This window comes from Elephantulus edwardii, unplaced genomic scaffold (genome assembly GCF_000299155.1).
Source record: "Elephantulus edwardii isolate Elephantulus edwardi_28Jun2011 unplaced genomic scaffold, EleEdw1.0 scaffold00015, whole genome shotgun sequence".
Classification (NCBI taxonomy): Eukaryota; Metazoa; Chordata; class Mammalia; order Macroscelidea; family Macroscelididae; genus Elephantulus; species Elephantulus edwardii.
The window spans coordinates 2,857,535-2,871,236 of NW_006399765.1; positions in this window are offsets into that span (position 1 = coordinate 2,857,535).

The following is a 13,702-nucleotide window of genomic DNA, read 5'->3' on the forward strand; positions in this document are numbered from 1 at the left end:
TGTGGATTTGGTTTAATTTTCCTCAGCTTCAGCTTGAACTTGCATATGAGTAATTGGTGGTCTGTTCCACAATCAGCCCCCGGCCTAGTTTTGACAGCTGATACACACACACCCCTTGAGAATCATAAGAAATGCTTGTATTACTGGTTTATAGATACACAGTACTTTCTACAGTTGACCAGATAGCAGGGTCTTCTTTGATGTGTAAGCAGCAGCATCTGATCCAGTGTATTGCGTATCTCTTGAGTGTTGTAGTGTTATTTCTCAGTGTAATTTTCTTCTGAAAATATTACTATGAAGTCACTGTGGCTCCTCCCCTCCCCCCCCAAAAACCCCACCCAAACAAACTAACAAACAAACCCCTGCCTTGCTTTAAACATCACTTAGGCTCACAGGTACCAAGGGCCAGCGTGAGTCACGTGGCCAGGCCCGCGGTCAGTGGGACCAGGAGACAGTGCTTTGGGAACAAAACACACAGTTCCCTCTGTCATTTTGAAGGTAGTCACCCTGCTTTAAATACTACCTAATTTGGGTTGTTTACTAATCCAGAAAGGCATTCCTTTATAGTGGAGCATAACAACTAATCTGTACTTGGTATTTTGTGGTTTAATGACTATAGCCTAAGAGAGGGTAAAATTTGTAGGATGAGTCCCTTAGTTTTTCTGATCTTTGATTCTTTAAAATGAATCTAAAGATCAAAAATGTCAAATTCAGTGAAAAACCCTCTAGGAATTTTGACCAAAATAGTGTTCTATATATAGCTTAACCGTGGTCTGTAGAGAACCACTAACCCAAAGGCTGGTTCTTTCTGCTGATCCAAAGCCACCAGTGGCTTCATGGGAGATAGACGGGCAATCTTCTGTGCTGAGACGCGCTGGTGGGTCAGCTACGAGTCAGGCTGGCTCAACAGCAATGAGATTTATAGGTTTGATTGAGGGGGAGAATCGCCACATTTGTAATATTGAGCCTTCCCATCCATGATTTTAGGTTTGAGGCTTCACTTACTTAGGCTTTCTAGTTGACCTAATGACATATAACAACAATGATGATGACAACAACAACAGTACTATCCGACAGACAACCAAAAGAACAGACAGAGATGTCTTGGAGAAGTTACACCCACCATGCTCCTTGGAGGGAAAAATGATGAAGCAAATATGCCTTGGAGAAAGTGCAGCAAGAGCACTTCTTGGAGGCAAAGATACCAAAGCTTCATCTCACACACTTTGGACGTGTTGCTAGGAGATGCTATTCCTTGGAAAGTGGTATCATGCTTGGAAAGGTAGAGGGTCTGTGAAAGAGGAAGATTCTCAGTGAGATCAGCTGACAGAGGGACTGCAGCAATGGGCTCATGCGTGTCAGGGATTGTGAGGCTGGCACAGGATGGGGCTTGCTAGGGTCAGACTTGACTCATTGACAACTACCAATAACAACTCTTATATTTCTCAATATAATTTACAGTGTTTGCCATAGAGGATTTGAAGGATGTTCTTGGAACTCTCTTATAAATTGTCTCTTCTTTTATATTTCTAAGTTATATTTTCCAAATTGTCATTGGTAGGTAATAACACTATAGATTTTTGAATGATTGTTGTTGTTATGTGCCATTGAGTCGTTTGCGACTCATAGCGACCCTATGTACAAGAGCCCTAAACGCCGTTCTATCCTGTGCCAACCTCACTGTCTCAAACACATTCATTCCCACCACTCCACTCACAGAATCGATCCATCTCATTGAGGGTCTTCCTCTTCTGTGCCGTCCCTCCACTCTCCCAAACATGATGTCCCTCTCCAAGGACCAGTCCCTCCTTGCAACATGCCCAAAATATGTCAGACGAAGCTTCAGAATTCTTGACTCCAGGGAACATTCTGGCTTCACCCTCTCCAGGACAAACCTGTTTGTTCTCCTAGCAGTCCATGGTATATTCAACACTCTTCTCCAGCACCACAGCTCAAAGGCATCAATTCTCTTAGCAGTCGTATATCCAGCAACTTTGCTGAACTCTTGTAAGTATACTAAGAGTTCGTAGTTTGACATTTCAGTGAAGAAAATGGCTTCACTTGCAAATGCCAAGATTTTTAAATTCTTTCTTTTCCTCATAAATCTTCTGTTCTTTTTCTGGAATGAAACTATGAATTATGTTTCACTCCCCAGAATCTCATTGCACGCGATTTTTCTTTCTTTTATCTCACAAACCCAGGAGAGAATAATTTGCTTCCCAGATGCATGTGTCAGGGTTGCTTCAGGTGTAAATTATAGAGAACCAGATCAGAGTGGTTCCCAAAACTGAGAAACTCAAGAACAACTGATCTGGGGTGTCATTGGTGTCACTGGGGAAACACCTTCTCTTTGTCCCTCAGCCCAACTGTCCTCTTTGTTGGCTTCATTCACCAGCAGACATTCCTCACATGATGGTTGAGATGGCTGCCTGAGCTCTAGGCTTCCAAGGTCCTTACCTCCAGAAAGCTCCCCACGTCCGCAGAACACCCAGGCCAGTTCCCGAGAATGTCCATTCCTGAGCCCACCTCTGTATAGACCACATGAGCAACAACCTCACTAGCAACACCTGAAGTCTAAGAGGCAAAGTTCCCGAAAGGGAAAGGTGAGATTGGGGAGTGATACGAAGTGGCCAGAACCACAGATCCTCTCCATGCTAGGCGGTCTCCTTGCCCCTCACTGAGTCGGGTGTGAACACAGGAGGACTGTGTTCTAGTTTTTGTTTTCTGCTCACGCATTTAGCTCTTACTTTGCTCACATAGTAAATGGAGATTCTAACCACACAGGTGGAAGTTGAACAAGAACACGCAGGGGAAAGAAGAGCTGCAAAACACCGAGCAAGGAACTGGTCCTGTCATCCCTGGCCTGAATGAGTGGGGCCTCAGCTCCAGGACCTTGAATTGCCTGACTCATCAAGTTCAGGATTCTCTGTGGGGCTAACTCCTCTCTAATCCACCTTCTCTGTCTCAGGCTGGCTGGTCTCTCTGCCCCGCAGACCCATGCTTTACATTCACGTGGTTCCGCTCCTTTCCTCTTGGACGTGTTACATATCATCTATGGAACTCAGTTTGCTCATCTCTTGAATTGCAGTATCAGTTTCACAGGGACCCTCACTAGTATTATATGGATGAGACAAACACAAGGCCTAGAGCCAAGTTCATTCTCACGCTTCCCAATACATAAGCCATTATTATTTCTCCTCTGTACCCCTTCCTTTTCAGCTCCCCTAGAGATTGCCTTTGAGAGAGCAAGGGAGGCGTTTTCCCTTTGGAAGTTCTTGGTCCCTCTAGAAGAACTTAGTCTAGAAGAAGAATCTCACTCAGCAGATTCGTTGCTGTTGAGGAAATTGCATAGAAGATGCCCCATCTTTCTCTCAAGGAGGTGATAATGGGTTTGAATTGCCAGAGCAATGCCACCTTTGGGTTGGCACAGCTTCCTACAGACCTTGCTTGCCTCCAGTTGTTGTTGTGTGCTGCTGAGTTGGAACTGACCCATAGCTGACCCTCCAGCAAATTTTCACAGGCAGTAAATTGCACAGGAGGAGATTATCCATCTTTCTCCTGTGAAACAGCTAATGGATTTGAACAATGTACCTTTGCGTTGGCAGCAAAATACCTTACCACCAAACTGCCAAGAAGAAGCTGCACTGCAATCCAGAAGGCACACGGTTCAAGGCTCCGAGGGAGAAGGATGGGCAATCTCCCTTGCTATTAAAACCTCTGAAAACCCACTGGAAGGTCAGCTATGGGTCGGTTCCGACTTGACAGTACACAACAACAACAACAACAACAACAACAACAACAACAAGCTGCCAGGGTGCCCAGTAAGAAGGATGAATCAGCCTTTTATGTCCAGTTAAAGAAAGATCCCTCTAGAGAGGAAAAGCCCAACCAAACTCATTGCCATTGAATTGTTTCTTAGTTATGGCGACTGGATGGGCTGTTGAGTAGAACGTCTCTGAAGGTTTTCTTGGCCATCATCTTTACAGAATCATCAGGCCTTTCTACCGCTGATTTAAGAGCTAAGTGTTTGCATGTGCCACCTAGAGGCCTTGCCAGAGAGGAAGAGGAAGGGAACTCGGTTGGGGCTCCAGTTCCATCGGGAAGGGGCTGCCTCCTCAGTCATCTCGAGGGCGCATTCTGAATTCAGACCGTGGCTTGGGGCCAAATCTGTGGACGGGGGACAGTGTGGCTGAGCAAGCCCTGAGCTAGAGCCTGGTGTGGAGTCTAGGCAAGCAGTCCACGTAGCCATATGCTCCAGCGGTAGGGCTGTGCTCTGCACTGAGTTCACACCCACATCTGCACACTGGGGTTCCCACTCCTAGTCTCCACATCACTGTGTGGTCTGGATCCTTTGGCCTTTGAGAGCTACTGCTGGCAACGTTCAGGCCACGCCCGGCCTGTGGACCATTTGGTGTGGCCTTCGCTGTGTGTGGTGCTTTTACAAAGCCGCCGTGTCAAATTCTTTGATACTCCTCTCATTGAGAGGTGGGGTCTGTGAGTCCCTCTCCTGGAATCGCCATGGTCAATAGCTGCGTTGGCCAACAGAGCATGGTGGGAGTGATACCATGTAACAGAGGCTGGGTCCCAAAAGGTCACACAGCTTCCACCCAGTTCTCTATAGTGGCCGCTTTCTGGATTTGCCTCTTGGGCAACTCCATCTGAGAACTCTGCTATCACACTGCGAGAAGAACAGGCCGCATGGAGAAGCCATGTGTAGGTGCTCCAGTGGACCGTGCCGCTGAGCCCGGCCTTTGCATCATCCCAGCCCAGGCCTCAGATCTGAGAGGAGAGAAACCTCCAGATGATTCTAAGCCGTGATCATCTGAGTCTTCCCAGCTGGAGCCCCAGACACTGGGGAGCTCAGTCAAGCCGTCCCCACTGCGGCCTGTCCAAACTCCTGACCCAGGGAACCCGTGAGCACCATAAAATCGTTGTTTGACGTCATGCCATTTGGAGTGATTTGTTACACAGAACTGTTAACTGGAAAGATTGTGCTGCTTAATTTTGGTACTCTGTTGGCAATATTAAAAATTGGGAAAATTTCACACATAAATTTGGGTTCTTGGCTTTTATGAGAAATCAGAAAATCTAGCCGTCCTGGGATATTTGTCAATAATTGTCTGGAGCTGTTCACTTGCCCCAGCTGGCCTCCTTGGCTTGTTTGGACCAGTTACTGGGCCCTGTGGCGTGTATGTACTGATCCTACCCAGAACCAGCCCATCACCTCATGAAGCACCCAGGATCTTTCACCCCCTGACCTCTATGAATACTTCTTTTTGTCCCTGGAGCTATACAAACCCACGGTGCCAGCTTGCCAGGATCCTGCTCTGAAAACTGCTTATGTGAAATAAAAACCAGGTGGGGGCTGGGGGTGGTGAGGGCTGTGTCTGGAGCTCACTTGTCCTGTAAACAATTTCCTGGTGATAATCTTTTCAATTATCCTTCCAAGCTGGAACTGCTGTGTGGAATCAAGCTGGGTGCTCTTGGCTTATCCTGTGCATCTTGGAGTCATTAAGATCGGCTTTAGATTTCAGGGTGAGCTGTTCAGAGCCTCTACTGGGGCCAGGATTTTCAGGATCCTTGACCCAGACACAGAGGATTGCAGTAGTGTAGAAACCTGGAAACAAGCATGGACAGGTCTTAGTGCAGTTGTTGTAGCAAATCAACGACAGCTCATAGTGACTCTGTGAACAGCAGGTCGGAACCTTGCACTGTTCTGCAGCATCTTCATCAGCTCTGACGTCTCGAGCCCAGGGTACAGTCCCTCTGTCAAGTCATCTTGTTGAAGGTCTTCTCTCCCTCTGACCCTCCACCTGTCCCATCACCATGTCTTCTTCTAAGGACTGGCTCCTTCTGACACCATGCCCAAAGGACTTGAGACATTTTCACCATTCTTGCCGCCAAAGAGCCACCCTGATTGCAATTCCACCAAAAAAGACTTGTTTGTTCTTTTGGCAATCCATACGATCTTAGTGATAGCAATACTTAAACAGACACCCATGTTTATTGCTGCTTTGTTCACAGCAGCAAAGAGATGGAGAACAACTCAAGTGCCCATCAACAAATGGACGGATAGAGAAGCTGTGGTATAGTCACACAATGGAATATTAGGAAGCACTGAAAAACAATGAACTAATGAAATATACAAAATGGGTGACCCTGGAGGACATTATGCTGAGTGAACTATCTCAGTCACAAAAAGGCAAATACTTTATAATGTCACTGTTATAAAACAGGACTGACATGGGGGTTGGGGGAAACTAAGAAAAGAGGGGATAAATAATGTATGCGTCATTGAAACAGACGAGAGAGAGAACTTTATAAAAAGAATATATGATTAGGTATTATTGGCATGACAAGAGTCCAGAATAAGAACTGCTTAGTAAAGTGGTCAGGGGCTGCGGGGAATGTATAACAATGAAAGAACTTTTTCTTTCCAAAGAAAAAAGCAAACTGGGGAGGGGAGAGTAGGGGACAGGGAGGAAAATGTACAACAATGAATGAATAGAAATCTAAGTTCTTTATAAACTTTCATTAAAATCTCAATTAAAAAAAGAAAGATAATCCATCAATGTACAAATTCAAGAAAATATATATACTTTATCTTTTTTGTTTTTCTAGTACCATCGCATCAGGAGTGACCCATAGCTGACCTTCCAGTGGGTTTTCAGAGGCAGTTAATCACACGGGAGGAGACTGCCAATCTTCTCCTGTAGAGCAACTAGTGGGTTCAAACTGCCTTTCTTTGGGATTGCAGTGCAGCTTCTTACCACTCAGCCACCAGAGCTCCTTTATTTTTCCTTACACACATTTGTGAAGCCTCTGTTTCACTGATGACAGAGATCAAATGATTTTGTTAATTTAGCAAATGTTCAACCAAGGGCCTCTATGTACCAAATGTCAGATGAAAATCTCCACTGTTATGGAGCTTAATTTGCATCCTGGTGGAAGAGACAGGTAAAAGACAGACAATTACACGATACTGTTTTTAGCCACTGTTGACTCTAATTCATGGTGACTTTATGTGTAAAGGATAAAAATGTTACCTGGTTCCACAGTCAACATGTTCAAGTTCATCCTTGTAGCTATGGTGTCAGACTCACTCACAGTGTCTCGCATGCCCTGTGGGTCTTCTCCTTTACGTAACATGAGGTCCTCCTCTAGTGCTTGATCCCTCCAATGACATAGCCAGAGTAAGCATGTGTAACAGTGATCTGTTGTGATCCACAGAATTTTATTGGCTGATTTTCAGAATGAACCGTCAGGCCTTTCTTCCTAGCCTGTCTTAGTCTGGATGCTCCATTGACACTTCTGGTATCTGAAGTACTGGTGGCTCAGTTTCCAGCGTTATAGAAACAGGCAAGCCACCAACTGACAGGTGGGTGGTGGAGCCATGTGAGGGTGTGTCAGAAGTGGTGGTCAGTGCTCTGACCAAAGTTTCAGCAAGGAGAGGGGACAGGTAGTGATGGAGAAGGAGAAGGTGGTCCTGATGAGGGGAGCTGTATGTGCTGAACTTAAACTCACTGTTATTAAGTTGATTTTGATTCAAGTTTCCAGACCTATAACTCTTAACTGGGGGAGACTGCCCATATTTCTCCCACAGAAATGCCATAGATTCAAATTAACAGATATGCACAGCATTTAATTAGCAGATTCATTTCTATTTTATTTGTACAATGAATAGATATAACAGAAGAAGAATTGATGGTGCCTTTGAGCTATGGTGTTAGAGAGAGCACTGAACATCCCATGGATAGCCAAAACACCAAATAAATATGTCTTGGAGAGGGTGCAGCCGGAGTGCTCTTTGGAGGGCAAGGATGATGAGGCTTTGCCTTACATACTTTGGGCATATTACTAGGAAGAGTGAAGGAGAGGAAGACCTTTAGCCAGGTGAATTGACATGGTGACTGCCGCAATGGGTTCTTGTGTGTCAAAAGTGTGAAGATGGCACAAGATAGGACAGGGTTCAGAGATGCTGTTCATAGGGTCATTATGAGTTGTACTTGACTCAACAGCACCCAACAACAACAACAACAACAACAAAGCATTCTAACTATTCCACCACAGCTTCTGAAAGGATTAGAGATGTGAAGACCCAAGAAAAAGATTAAGCCAGGTGAACAGTCCCTACTTTGGGCATGTTATTGGGAGGGCCCTGTGTTGGAGAAGGACATCATGCTTGGAAAGGTGGAAGGTTATTGTAAGAGAGGAAGACCCTCAACAAGGTGGATTGGCACAGTGACTGTGACAATAGGTTCAAGTCTGTTAGAGATGGTGAGGACGGCACAGGGGAGGGCAAAGTTCAGATCTGCTATTCATAAGGTTGCTGTGAGTAGCAGTTGACTCAATGGTACATAACAACAGGTGAAGAAATAGGAAGTGCAAATGTGCTGAGGTGGGAGTGTTTGACTGTCATGGATGAAGCAGTGGGAAGACCTATCTGGCTGGACAGAGGAGCGAGATGGAAGGAGGATATTATGAATTAAATTATGTTTCTCAAAAGTGCATGTTGTAAATCCTAATTTTAATGCCTGGGGTTATAATCCCTTTTGGGAGTGGGCTGCCTTTGTTATGTTAATGAGCACATGTTAGTGTGAGGAGCTTCTTAACTAACACAGTTTTGAGATTAGACAAGCAAGCAGAAATGGAGAGTGGTGAGGAGCTAGTTTCCAAAGCACGGAGATATCTCCATGGGAACAGAATCTGAAAAGACAAGGATCTTTCTTCTTAACCAACAGAGAAAGCCTATTCCCAGATCTGACACTCAATCTACACTTCTACACTCCTGAATGTCAGAAAGCTCACTGCTCAAAGCATAGTTTTGAGAAACAGAAAGTTATTTTGAGGTGTTTAAGTAAACAGATAGATGCAGCTCTGGACATGCTTATTAATCTATGCCAAAAAATTTGGAAGAGAGCTACCTGGCCAGCTTATTAAAAAGAACCAGGACACCTCAGAGAAATGACCCATTCTGGATCTCAAGCAGGAACTAAGAGCAAGAAACTTGGGGATGTTCTGTCATACTAGAAGCTTTCAAAGACTATTATTAGATGTCAAAAAGATTCTGAAGGCAACCTGAAGGTTTCTACCAGCCAAAGATGGGACAATCTGAGTGTCAAGCATGAAAAACAATGTATTAGAATTTTGTAAATAAACTAGTATTTTAAAAAAGATGTAATGGATTAAAAGAACTGTGAAAACTATGTTTGAACTCATGACTTCATGATGAGACAAGTGATGACTTCTGTAAGCAGATAGGAAGAAATTCCTTTGTCTCCTGTTAGACAAGTACCAGGCTGTTTGTGTGATTGTAGGTGTATGCTATGTTTTAAAATCAGGAAATGGGAGTTCTACTTTGTTCTTTTCTTTCAACCTTGCCTTCACTCTGTAAGGTGTTTTGCCATTTCACATTGTTTTCCCCCTTAAGGATTAAGGATTAATTTTCCCCATTTCTGTTGGGATTTTGACTGAGATTGCATGGAATCTATAGATCATTTTTGGTAGTATTCCCATTATAATACTATTATGTCCTATAACCCAAAACCATGAAACATCTTTCCATTTACTTAAACCTTCTTTAATCTCTTTCAGCAGTATTTCATACTCCACATCCTAGAAATCCTTCACATCCCTAGTTAGTTTATGCCAAGGTATTTTATTCTCATAGATACTGTTGTAAATGGAATTACTTTTCCAATTTCTGTTTCAAATTTCTCACTCCTGGTGTATAGAAACCCAACTGATTTTTGTCTGCTAACAGCGTAGAGAGAGAGAACAGTTGGTCTAGCAGACAGAAAGTCTTGCTCCTGAGCCAAAGGTGAGTGACTCTATTCTGCAGGCCTCAGGCCTGCCTTTAATAGTTTCTGGTGAAACATTCTTCTAGGTTGTGCGACCCTTGTATGTCCACTTGCTGTACAAAGGTAACTTGTGGTTGCTGTGAAACCGAACACTGTGACACTGATGAGTCAAATACTAGAATGGTTACTCATGGTGGACAGTGTTTAGTGGAGCTCCCCAATTAAAATAAGCTTGGAAGCAGAAGTGGCATCCACTTCCATAATAGCTTGCCTCTGGAAACCCTATCAACCTGGAGAAAGGATACAGTTGTCCAGGACTTTCATTCATAGGGTCGCTATGAGTCACCTACGACTCGATGGCACTCAACAACAACAACAACAACAACAACCTTGGCATAGCACTGGTCTATCCATTTGCTGTACAGAGGTAACTCACATTTGCTGTGATGCTGAACACTGTGACACTGATGTATCAAATGCAATAATGGTTACCCATGGCCAACAGTGTTTGATGAAGCTTCCCAATTAAAACAAGCTTGAAAGCAGGAGTGGCATCCACTTCCAAAATAGCTTGCCTCCAGAAACTCTAAGAATGTGGAGAAGTGATGAAAGTTATACAAGTGCTCAGGTCTTTCGTTCATAGGGTTGCTATGAGTTGTCTACAACTCGACAACACTTAACAACAACAAAAAACACCTTGTGCACTACAACATTGTTAAAGTATTCTATTAGCACTAGAAATTGTTTTGTGAATATGTTTTTTTTTTCCTGTAAATATTGTTGTTGTGCTGTTGGGAAAACTCATAATGACCCTGTGAACAACAGATCTTAGCTCTTCGCTGTCCTATGTCATTCTCACCCTCTCTGATATACTTAAGCCCATTATTACAGTCACTGTGTCAAACCATCTTATTAAGGGTCTTTCTCTCTTCCACTTCATCTTTCCAAGCCTGATGCCTTCTCCTCCCCCAAGAACTGACCCCTCCTAAAAACATGCTCAAAATACGTGAGACAAAGAGCTTCAGCATCCTTACCTCCAAGGAGCACCCTGACTGCATCTTCCACAAGACATATTACTTTGTTCTCTTGGCCGTTTGTAGAAAATTTAGTACTCTTCTCCAACACCACAGCTCAAAGAGAGTGATTCTTTTTCTGTCATTTTTGTTCTTTGTTCAACTTTGACATGCACAGTAAGTAATTGAAAAGAGCATGGCTTGGATCAAGTGCCCTTTAGTAATTAAATTGACATCACTGCTCTTTAGCACTTTGGAGAGGTCTTTGACAACAGATTTTCCCCAATATATTATGTCTTTTGATTTGTTAACTGCTGATACCAGAGGTGTTTATGGTTGATCTAAGTAAGAGAAAATACTTGACAGTTTTGATCTTTTCTCCATCTACCACGGTGTTCACACCTGTTGGCCCAGTGCTGAGGGATTTTGTCTTCTTGATGTTAAGGTGTAGTCCATATTTGAAGGCTGTAGTCTTTGATCTTCTGCAGCAAGCACTTCAAGTTCTTCTCACTTTCAGAAAGACAAGGTTGTTGATGAGTTTTCCTCTGATCCTTGTACCACATTCTTCTTCACAAAATCGAGCTTCTCAAATGATTAGATCAGCATATAGATTGAATCGATAAGGAAAGAGGATATAACCCTGAAGCACACCTTTCTTGATTTTGACCCATGCAGTGTTCCTTGCTCTGTTCCAATAATAGCTTCTTGGTGGAGGTGGAGGTTTCGCATGAGCACAGCTAAACATTTTGGGATTCTAATATTTTTCAATGTTAACCATAATTTGTTGTGATCCACAAAGTAGAAAAACCAAAACCTGACTATGCCTTTGCATAGTCAATATAACACAGATAGACATCTTTTATTTAGTCTCTGCACTGAGATTCATCTGATATTAACAGTGATATCCCTGGTGCCATGGCCTCATCTTAATTCAGTTTGCCTTTCTGATGGTTTGTTGCACTGGTGTCCCTTCTGGGTTACTGTGATGGTGGAAGCTTTGCCACCAGGATTTAAAAAGGTTTGATCATATCATCTGTGAAGAGAGAATTTTACATTTTCTTTTCTAGTCTGAATACCTTTTACTTCTCTTGTCTTATTTCTCTGCTTATAACAATATTGAATAGAAGCATTGAGAGCAGGAACCCTTGTCTTGTTCCCAGTCTGCAGGGGAAATTCCCAGATTGTCTCTATTAAGCATAATGTTGACTGTTGCCTTTTTGTATCTGCCTTGCAACACAGTGAGGATTTCTCCTTCTAGTCCTGTCTTCTTCAGGGTTTTCATCATGGTGGGTATAGAATTGAATGGAGTGCTTTTTTCTGTATCCATGTTCAGTTGATGGGGTGTAGACCATTAATTAATTTTCTAATGTTGAACCTCCCCTGCATTCCTAGAATAAATTCCACTCACTCATGATGTATGAGCATTTTAATATGTTTTTTTATTCTGTTTGCTAGTATTTTGCAGAAAATTATTTTTGATTGGCTTGTAGTTTGCTTGTGTCTTTGTTTGGCTTTCATTTCAAGGTTATGCTTGCTTCACAAAAGGAACTAGAGTGGACCTTCTTTACCATTTGGAAGTGTGTAAACAGTGTTGATATCCATTCTTCTCTAAACGTGTGCTAGAATTCCCCTGTGAGGCCAGCTGGTGCAAGACTTTCTTGTTGGTGTTCAGAGGGTTTTGATTACTGATATTATCTAAACATTTGAGTCTGTTGACACTATTTCTCATAGGTCAATTTGGACAGATTGTGTACTTCTAAGAATTTGTCCATTTCTTGTAGATTATGACATTTGTTGACACACAACTGCCCATGCTCCTGTCACAATTTATCCCAGTAAATCACTTGTAGTCTCACTTCTTTAATTTTAAAATTTAAGCTACTTGAATTTTTTATTCTTTTTGAGCTAAAGGGGTGTCACTAAAAATTTTTTTATTGAGATTTTAACAAAAGTTTACTGAGAACTTGGATTTCCATTCATACATTGTTGCACATTTTCTTCCCTTACCCACCTCCATTTCACTCCCTGATTTCAAATTCTACTACACTGCCATGGCGGTCAAGACAATGTGGTACTGGTATAATGACAGACACATAGATCAATGAAATAGAATTGAGAACCCAGAAATCAGCCCATCTACCTATGGTCAACTGATCTTTGACAAGGAGATGAAATGAGCAAGTGGATAAATGACAGCCTTTTTTAACAAATGATGTTGGCAAAATTGCAAAATTGTCTGCAGTAAACTTAAGCAAGACCCACACCTCACACCATATGCAAAACCCAACTCGAAGTGGATCAAGGACCTAGGACTAAAACCAAGGACTATAAACTTCATTAGAGAAAAACTTGGAAGAACTCTAGAAGCCCTAATGTATAATATGAACAGTCTTCCAAGAATCCTGAAAAACCTACAATGAGGAAAAAGGAAAGCCACAGACTGAAAAAAATATTTGGTAATGACATGTCTGATAAGGGACTTCTATCTAGAATTTATAGAGTGTCACAATTTTATAGCTCTATTTAAAGAGACAACTCTTCTGGTTTTATTGATTCTCTTTTCAGTCTGATGCTATTTCTTTCATCTCTGAGCCCCTTTCCTATCTCTCTTGTCTTGTATTAGTTTTAGACAGTTTGCTCCTCTCTCCCTTGTTTCTGGGGTTGTTGACACAGGCTGTCGATTTGAGCCCTTTCTTTCTAATTAATGTAAGCATTTATTGCCAGAAGTTTCCCTTTGAGAAAGGCAATACATCTTAAGGATTTGATGAGACATTGTAATTAATTATATTAATCAATTATATGTAATGTTATGAACCAAAATGTGTATGAATGAAAGTCAGGATGACTTAAAAAGTTCCACTCAATCATATGACCAAAAATATATGAATG